Source organism: Canis lupus, chromosome 2 (assembly GCF_048164855.1).
Source record: "Canis lupus baileyi chromosome 2, mCanLup2.hap1, whole genome shotgun sequence".
NCBI lineage: Eukaryota > Metazoa > Chordata > Mammalia > Carnivora > Canidae > Canis > Canis lupus.
In genome coordinates, this window is record NC_132839.1 from 57,541,274 (window position 1) to 57,550,758 (window position 9,485).

Genomic DNA, 9,485 nt, shown 5'->3' on the forward strand with positions numbered 1-9,485 from the left:
AAAATGCAAATCCCTTGATAATACTCTCCTATTTTCCCGTGGCTCTGAGAACACAGTCCATCATTACTAATTTGGCTTTTGAGCCTGAGCCTGAGCCCTCCCTGCACGGTGGGCACCTTGCTCTTCTCAATGCAGCCCGTGGGGCAGGCTTGGACGTAGCCCCCTAATTCCCCCGATAGGGCCGTTTTGTACCTTGCTTCCTCTGCCTTTATCATCTTCCCAGCCTCTCCCGCTTTGCCTAGTAAACCTCCCTTCATGGGTGACCTCTCAGGGTGGACAGAACTTCCTCCAGAGACATCCTCTCCCATTTCTCCACACCTGCTTCTGTGGCTGTCATCCCGCCTCCCTTCCCCCTCCTGAGCCTCCTGCCTGCCATTTGCAGGGGCCCTTGCTGTGACACGAGGCCCTCCCACATAATCCAGGGTAACCTTCCCTCTCGAGAGCCTTAGCCTATTCACATCTGCAAATTCCCTTTTTGCCACGTTGAGTAATGCTGACGTGTTAGGATAGAGACCTCTCAGAGGGGCCGCTCTTCGGCCCACCAGACTTAATATTCAGCATTCTCTGTTTTGGAAAGTGGTGTGGGAGATTAGCTTATTTTAGAAACACTCTCATCCCCCAAAGTGCTTCAAAATCTGGTGCTTAAAAAGGGCTAGACTCATTTACCTGGAAAATTGTCTTTAGGGGCCACTAGTGGTGCTGAAAAGATAAGGCAGCAATGTGCTCTGACCCTGAAATTAAAACTCTCAAATGTGTTACCTGTCACTTTGCAGATGCCTTGGGGGAGGGGGGGTGCATCCCTGCATGGGGTTGGAAGGTGGGGGGGTGGGAGTCAGGGCTTCCTCAGTCTTAAGCTTTGAGACCTCGGGCGAGCCACCCCATCCTCCCTCATCTCAGTCAGCTCTCTGTAAAGTCAAGAGTCAATCCAGGTGAGAGGAGGTTGCCCCACACCCTGAGACTCGTTAACTTCACATCAACCATGTTCCCTTCCCACACTCTTTTTCTGGAAAGGCTAGACTATTAGCTTTCTGCAAAATAATCAACAATTGAAATTTCCTCACTGCTATATGCTGTTAGAGTAGTAGAGGCTTCATCAAAGTTTTTCTTTTCTTTTCTTTTTAATTGCTTAACCGAGGCACCTGGATGGCTCAGTGGTTGAGCATCTGCCTTTGGCTCAGGTCATGATCCCAGGGTCCTGGCATTGAGTCCTGCATCAGGATCCCCACAGGGAGCCTGCTTTTCCCTCTGCCTATGTCTCTGCCTCTCTCCCTGTATCTCTCATGAATAAATAAATAAAATCTTTAAAACTTAAAAAAAATTGCTTAACCCATCCTGATCCACTGAGAAGTGCAAATCTAGGAGCACAAAAGAATCATACCACCGGAAGTGACCCTGCTGCTCCCCCATTATGCACAAGGAGCGCCAGCTTGGCTGCCTCTGTTTCTTTTCTTCCTTGTGGACAGTATCTTATTTCACCTCTATGCTGACTTTTGCAGTCATTCTATCAGGTCACACATAGAGTAGTGTTTTTTTTTTTCTTTAACCTGGATGTTTTTAAATGATTTTTATTCTTTAGAATAGTGATTTATAATGCTCAATTGTAACAATTATCTGAATTGGACATACAATTAGCCATGCTTATTCTTTTGGCAGAATTAAAGGCCATTTTAGAGACTCACGTGGTACCAATAGTGGGTTTCTCACTTAGTACCAACAGGTTTTATGATATATGGATGTGTTCACTGCATCTCCAACTTCCCTCTGACATTAGCAATCTGTAGATTTGCTCGGGGAAGTTTGGTACCATGACGACTACGTGGGCACAGAAGGCAGGGTCCCTTGACCACGATTGTATAAGAACATCCACATTTGCTGCATTTAGCATTCTGGAAATGGCTGGATCAAGCTCATTTCAAAATAATTGAAAATGAATTCACAAGACATAACCTACATAGTAAAAAAAAAAAAAAATCCTGCCATAGAAGGTGATTTGCATACAAGAACATGACAATTGCCTACTTTTCATTTTTATCTTTTTATGGGGTGGAGGCGCAGGGGAGACAATGTCCAGCCCACCTCCTGGGCCAACCTTTCCACAGCCATGCTGGAGTCAGCCTTTCCCTCTGTTGGGTGGATTTTCTATGGAGTTTTGTCTGCATTGCCTTTATCCTCTCCTGCAGTGCTTTCAAACTTCGGTGTGCACAGAATCCCCTGGACAACTGTTAAAATACAGATGCCCAGCCTCATCAGAGGTCTGCACCCAGGCCCTAGAACTTCCATCTTTAACAAGTTCTCCAGAAACACTGGTACTGCTGCTCTGTGGGCCTCACCTCCCATACTCATGGCTCCCTGGAGAGTACTACATAAATGTCAAATGAATAAAGTAAGGAATAAGGTATCTACCTCATTGTCTTTACAATTTCTATCCACTTTTCTGTTCACTGTTCATTTTTTCTATGTGCTTTGTTTTGTTCTCTTAAAAAAGGAAGGAGCTTCCTGGTTGCAAATTAATTGGAGAGAGCCAGGAGACATTCCTCAAAACCTGAACAGGAAGCCCAATCTATTTCAGCCAATATTTTCCGAGCACCTGGCAGCACTACACTGCGTGACTATAGAAGAACCCTGGCAAGGGACAGAGTCCCCATCCGGGGGGCTCGCTGTGCTGGAGCTTAGAATATGGCCAGCATGTGATCAACTAGTCTGTCTCTGTCCAGCGGTCAGCCACCCCTCACTCAGAGGCGAGGCCAGAGTCATGCCCGCTGTCATTCTCGGGGGAACTTTTTCTTTGTCCCCACTCAAGTATCGATGGGAAGCTTGGACTCTTCCTTCCAGGGTTACCTGATGTCCTGGGGAGAGTCCAAAAGTTAACATGTCTGTGCCTGGTTTCCTGCGAGCTATCACTACTACAACCTCTGGCCACCCTCTTGCCCCTTCAGGGCCTCGGTTTCCCTTTTTGTGTGGCAAGGCCACTCCAGTTCTAATAGCCAGGATCATAATTCACAACGGCATCTTCACTGGGGACCGACAGTTCTGAGCTAGGTGGGATGTGACTGCAAACAAACGAATAATAAGTAAAGCAAAGAAAGCAGGAAGCATGTGGCCAAGAGCAGGGCAGGCAGAGGAGGGAACAGTACTCCCTGACTCATGGCGGCAAGGAGGGCCTGGATGCTGGGCCGGACAGCTGGCCAACCTCTGTGACCTTTGGCTGAAGGCCTACGGCTGCTCTAGGAGCTTGAAGTGGCTCCAATAATTAATCATCTTCCTCTATGCTTGTCAGAATTTCTTCCCTTTCTGATATCCTCCTGGAGGCCTCTGGAGATACTCTTCTTTCATTATAGGAAAGAAGAAGGAAACAGTTAATATTAATAGGTACCTACTATGTGCTAAACATTTTACATGTTAACTATTTAATCCTTAGCCAGTGTCTGGAATAATGATCATTATCCCCATTATAGAGTTGGAGAAACTGAGGTTCAGAGAGCTTCGACTATGTGCCCGGCATGCACAGGCAGGATCCAGCTGACATCCACACCTGTGTATGCTTCCACCCTGCTGTATGCTTCCAGTTTATGATGATTTTCTCCAAAGTCTTGGTTCTCTGAGAAATTGGGGTCTCTTTTCCTATGATGGCAGGGCTCCACTTCAGGGAGTTGACATGGTTCACAGGGACCAGTCTGGACTCCTGGGTGCCTTGACCTGGGGACCAGCCTTCCCTCTCATTTGAACTCCCACCCCCCAAGCATATACCCCTCCCTTTCCTTGGGGTCTTTTCTTTCCTGATACACTTTTCTTGGCTTGTCTTTCACTATAGAAAGCTCCAATCTCCCCCAAACTTCTCGTTCTTCTGATCTGTCCCTTGCCCATGACTAGGGTCATCTTGAACTGTGTGCAAACAGTGAGAAATCATGTCATTAGAGGTGCCCCAGGGTGCAGATCTGTGACCAGAGGCCTGGCGAAGTCCTTAATACAATGAAAATACAGAGAGACTGGATCTTCTACCCGGCTAGCTCTGTGATCTCCGATAATTTCTTCACTTCTTTGGCTTTTGTTTCTATTTCTTTAAAGTGGAAATCGTAGAGTCTTGGTCTTGAGTTTGTTAGGGTACAGTGAGGTAATGTGTGCAAAGGGTTTAACGCAGCACCTGGCATGAAGGCGTATAATTAATTACATATACTTTTATTATTAATGGCTGCCTGTTAATGTTTGTATGTAGGCACTCTCTGAGGGCCCCTGCGTGGAAAAATTGCTGAAAGGATCGGAGAATCAGTTTTACGGTCTTTTTCTAATTCTGAAATCTTGAGAGTTTATGATTCCAGAGATTAAATCTCAATTCCTGGGCCTTCCTCTCAGGTGTTTGCGTGTGTGTATGCACGTGCATGTGCGTGTGCGCGCGCGCACACACACACACACACACCATTTTTCTGCTTTACTGTTTGAGAATAAGTTGCAGACAGAAAGTCGCTTTATCCTGAGTACTTAGGTGTGTATTTTCCTAAAAATAAGGGAATTCTCTCATTCAACCACAGCATAATGGCCAGAGTTGAAAGAGCAAGGCTGACCCTACACTGCTAGTAACCTACAGACTTTGTCCAAATGTTGTCGATTGCCCGATAATGTGTTTTGCATCAAAAGAAAATTTCAGGTCATACACTGCATTCAGGTGTCCTATTTCTTTGGTCTTCTTTATTTCTCATGAGTAATTTCCCAATCTTTCCTTGTCTTTGATGAACTTGACTTTTTTGAAAGGGACAGGCCAACAATTTTGCAGACTGTCCTTCTGTTTGGATTTATCTGGTGTTTCCTCATGATTAGACTCAGATTATGCAGCTTTAGGCAGAAATATCACAGAAAGGAGGCTGTGTTCTTCTCATTTTGGGAGACACATCAGATCTATTGGTCCTATTAATACTGATGCCACTTATCAGAAATACTGATGTCTCCACGATTAAGTTGTTATTTTCCCTTTGTAATTAATAAGCATCATCTGAGGGGATCCTTTGAAATGCAAAAAATATCCCATTACTCATCAAACTTTCACCTACTAGTTTTAACATCCATTGATGGCTTTTGAGGGAATCAGCTTTATGATGAGATTTGCTAAATGATGTTTTTCTAGAATATAACTCTTAAGAGTTTAGTCTTTTGGAAGAGCTTAGAACAATTTTATTAAATATTTACCAAAAAAAAAAAAGTTAATGGATGTATGAGTCAGTTTGGGCCACCATAACAGAGCACTATAGACTGGCTGGCTTGAACACAGGAATTTTTCTCTTATAGTTCTGGTGGCTGGACATCCAAGATCAAGTCCAAAATGGTTGCTTCCTGTAAGGATCCTCTTTCTGGCTTGCAGACACTGGTAGCGAGAGAGGGAATCTCTTCTTCGTTAATACTTCAACTTACGAATTTTGGGAGGAAGCAATTTGGATCATGACACTAGGTCTATAATTGGAATTGTATCATCTTTATCAATTGATTTTTGGAATCATTTTTTGGAAATTAATATTTTTGCTACAATTAATATCTGTGCCACTCCACATCCAAGGATATGGAATATATCTTAATTTTTAAAGTCTTATTATTAAATAAAATTGTGGTTTTCTTCATTTAGGCATGGCATCCATATTGTTATGTTTATTTCTAGCTGTTCTAGATTTTTTTCTTGCTTTTCCAAAGGGAATCCATTTTTCACTATGTTTTCTAACTAAATATTTCTGTAGTAAAAAAAAAAAACCTTCTTGGGTGTATTATTTATTTCATTTTACCTATGTGTTCTAATAATTTTCCAGTGGATTATCCTGAATTTCCTAGAGAAATTAATATATTTTTACATTTTCAAATAATGGTAATTTGGTTAGCTTCTTCATAATATTAATACATTTCCTTTTATTTTTTTCTCATGTTATGGAGTTACTAGAGCTTTCAGATCAATATTGGATAACTGTGATGATCTTGACAACTTAGAATGTGGTCCTAATGCCGATGATAAACTCTTCTGAGTCTTACTGTAGGTGAGCATAACCTAGGGAAGCACCCGGTACTAGAGAGAGATGGACTCTAGAGCCAGACTGTGAGTTTGCCCCTCTACTGATTAGCTGGGTGAAATTGGGCAAGTCATTCAACCTCTCTGTTCTTGGTTCCAGCACCTGTAAACTGGGGATAGTAATGGCATGTTTCTCACGGAGCTGTTGGGAGAGTCAAATGCATTCGTGTATGTAAAGGACTTGAATGGAGACTGGTATGTCATAAATCCTATAGAAGGGCTTGCCACTATTTATAAATAAGATGTCTGCTAACTTTCTTTAAAATATTTTGACACAAGATCACATTTTTCCTAGTTGACTAAAAGCTCCTTGAGGAATGGATATTTAATATTAACAAAAATCTCCCCCCTTTGATATGATGACAAACTATAGAAATGGATTTCCCAATATTGAACTATTTTTGCATGTGATGGAATAAAGTCCACTTTGACACAGTATGCAAGTTTACTTTAAAAATCATTTAGTTATGGGAATTTCAAAAACAAACAAAAGTAGAGAGAAGAGCATGATGAACTCTTAGCCTAACTTCAATAATTATCAACATTTTGCCAGTTTTTGGCAAATCTGGTGTGTCTTTTTTAAACATAAAATAAAAATTATATTTTATATTTTATATTGTCACTTTATCTAAACTTTCTCTAAAATTTCCTTTCATTTGGCCTCTCTGGGACTCAGTCCATTCATGGCTGTGGCATTTAAAGCCTACAACCTCAGGAAAGAGATAACAGTAAAAGATGGAAAATGAAAGAGGCACTGTTGGGCTGGAGGGTCCAACCAAGAGTTTTGAAAGAATACATAAAGAGCCAAGCTTCCAAAATAAATAGACTCTGAACTGGAGGAGGGAGAAAATGTCAGAGTTAATTTCAGTTAGTGTTGAGAAGAAAACATGTCCTTTGCCTTCCTACCCCAGGACCCCAGGCAAGCAGAGAGGGGAGAGTGGGAACCCCAGTGGTGATGGGGTGCTGGTGGGAGAGCACTTGCCCTCTGGTCCCCAGGGAGGGTTTGAAACAGCGGGAGCCCAGCCAGGCTGCTGCCGGCACATGAGGTGCTTCTTGTGATTAGGAAAATTGTCATTTCAGAGTGGGGGCCATTATTTAATCTCTTTAACATCAAAGTTAAAAAGTATTTTAAATTTTTTAAAATTTAAAAAGGATTTTTAAATTCCCAAGTGTGAGGATTTCTTCTGAGACCCTTTTGTTCTCAACTTCTTTGTTCAAAGAGGTATTTTTAAAATCGTCACAAAAGAATTGTGATGTGTAATTTTTGTTCATTACAATTGTTGAATTTTTGTGTTCTGACATGAAATGGATCTTTGTAAATACACCAGAAGTATTGGAGAGGAATATATTTTGTGTTGGGATTCCAAAGTTCAAACGTTTGTGGCTATTGAAGAAGCTTGTCAGTTTTATTATCAGAATATTCTCTATCATCATCTGAGTTTGGTCAACTTGACCTTCAAATACAAGAGATGTGGATTAAACTCTTCCACCGCGGTTGTGATTCTGTAAGCTTGTTTTTCTATTTCTAGATTAGCTATATGGATTTTCATGATAATTAGATGAAGCATCAAGTTTCTTAGTTTTTATGCATTCATTGTGGTTTATGTTTATTATTAGGAAATGTTATTTGTTTAGAATTTTTCTTAGTTTGATAATAATATTGCTTTCTTTTTTAATGTTTCCTGGTACCTATTCACTATTATTTGAAATAAGATTATGGGGCAGCCCAGGTGGCTCAGAGGTTTAGTGATACCTTCAGTCCATGGCCTGATCCTGGAGTCCTGGGATTGAGTCCCACGTCAGGCTCCTTGCATGGAGCCTGCTTCCCCCTCTGCCTGTGTCTCTGCCTCTCTCTCTGTGTCTCTCATGAATAAATAAATAAAATCTTTGAAAAAAAAAAAAGAAATGAGATTATGTCTTCCAAACAACAAAGTTGAACTTTCTTATCTGACTCAGTATTAGAGACATTGACTTCTTAACTGCACTCAGTATGTTCTCATTTACTGTGCTCATAGACAGGCTTGATTTTCATTGTTTTGTATTTTTTATTCTTGTTTCCTTGATTTTTTTTTACTATGACTTTCTTTACCTCTTGTGCTAGTATTTTGTTCACATTTTATTGATCTTTTTTCCTTCTAGATTTCCAAAAATATACGATCTTTTTACTCTAGTTACTTTAAGGTAAAATTATATTGAGTTGATATCTTTCTGTCAAAAACAAGAATGAAAAAATTTATTGCTCTATCAGGGAGAAATTTATCACATTCACTTCATCCTTGTCCTTTGTATAATTATTTGTTTCGTTTATATATTTTTGTGAGGGAATATCTAAGACTTTAAGCTAGTCAATATATTTATTATTAATATTAAGTTAAATAATCCAATAAATCAAGAATATAAATCAAGTAAATATTATTGATGTTTAAATTATGAACCTTTTTCTGAAGATGTTTCTTAACATTTACATTAAGTTCCATAGTTACATTAACAATTATTTAAATATCACTACAAGTTTTCCCAACTTATTTGCTTGACACCAACAGTCTTGAAAGATATTGTCTGTTTTGGCATTCTTTATTTCAGTACTTTTTTTTTTTTTTTTTTTTGCCAGTTGGGTACTTTCTCACGAATTAGTTTTTCTTCAAAGAGTAACATGGATACGTATTTTAGGTCCTCCCCCCTTCTTTTACATTTTATAACATCAAAAGAACATTTTACCCAATGTAAACTGGTCCCAATAATGAGTTTAGAAAAGAGGACCACTCAGTGCTCGTTCTCAAAACAACTTTATTGAATCTGACACTTATCTATGTCTTTTGGAGTCTGGGGCCAGTCTGAGGTATGGGATTCTTCTGACATGGTTAATAAACTAAAGAGCAAAGATGATATTTTTAAAAAGAAATTCTACTAAATATCTACAGGTTATGGCACAATGCCAAGCCTGAAACAATAATGCTTTGCTCTTCACTGAGTAGGTATTAGTGACAGATGGCCAGGCAAAATGCCCTTCATGACCATTGAACAACTCCTAAAGTTGAATTACTCATTAATTGATATCCCCCTGTTTAATACCTGTGCATATGGGACAAAGGAATGGGATTTATATCAATTTTGCACATAACAATTTTTCAGATCCTATGTTTCGTCCTTATTGTAGTTCATTCTAATAAGACTCCTTCTTTTTTTAATTTGTAAATTTTTTTTGAAGACTTTATTCATTTATGCATGAGAGACATAGAGAGAGAGGCAGAGACACAGGCAGAGGGAGAAGCAGGCTCCATGCAGGGAGCCTGACGCAGGACCTGATCCCAGGTCTCCAGGATCCCACCCTGGGCTGAAGGCAGCACCAAACCGCTGAGCCTCCAGGGCTGCCCTCTAATAAGACTTCTAAGAGATAGGTTGCATTATTACAATCTTACATTTAAGGAAATCTGAAGGTGGGCTC

The 9,485-nt window shown here is 40.4% G+C and overlaps 1 long non-coding RNA gene across 1 annotated transcript in view; it reads left to right on the top strand.

Annotated features, from left to right (window-relative positions):
• The window catches only part of LOC140618803 (uncharacterized), a 150,361-nt gene that overhangs the window by 133,756 nt on the left and 7,120 nt on the right, over window positions 1–9,485 (top strand). The gene's annotated exons all lie outside the window — the stretch shown is intronic.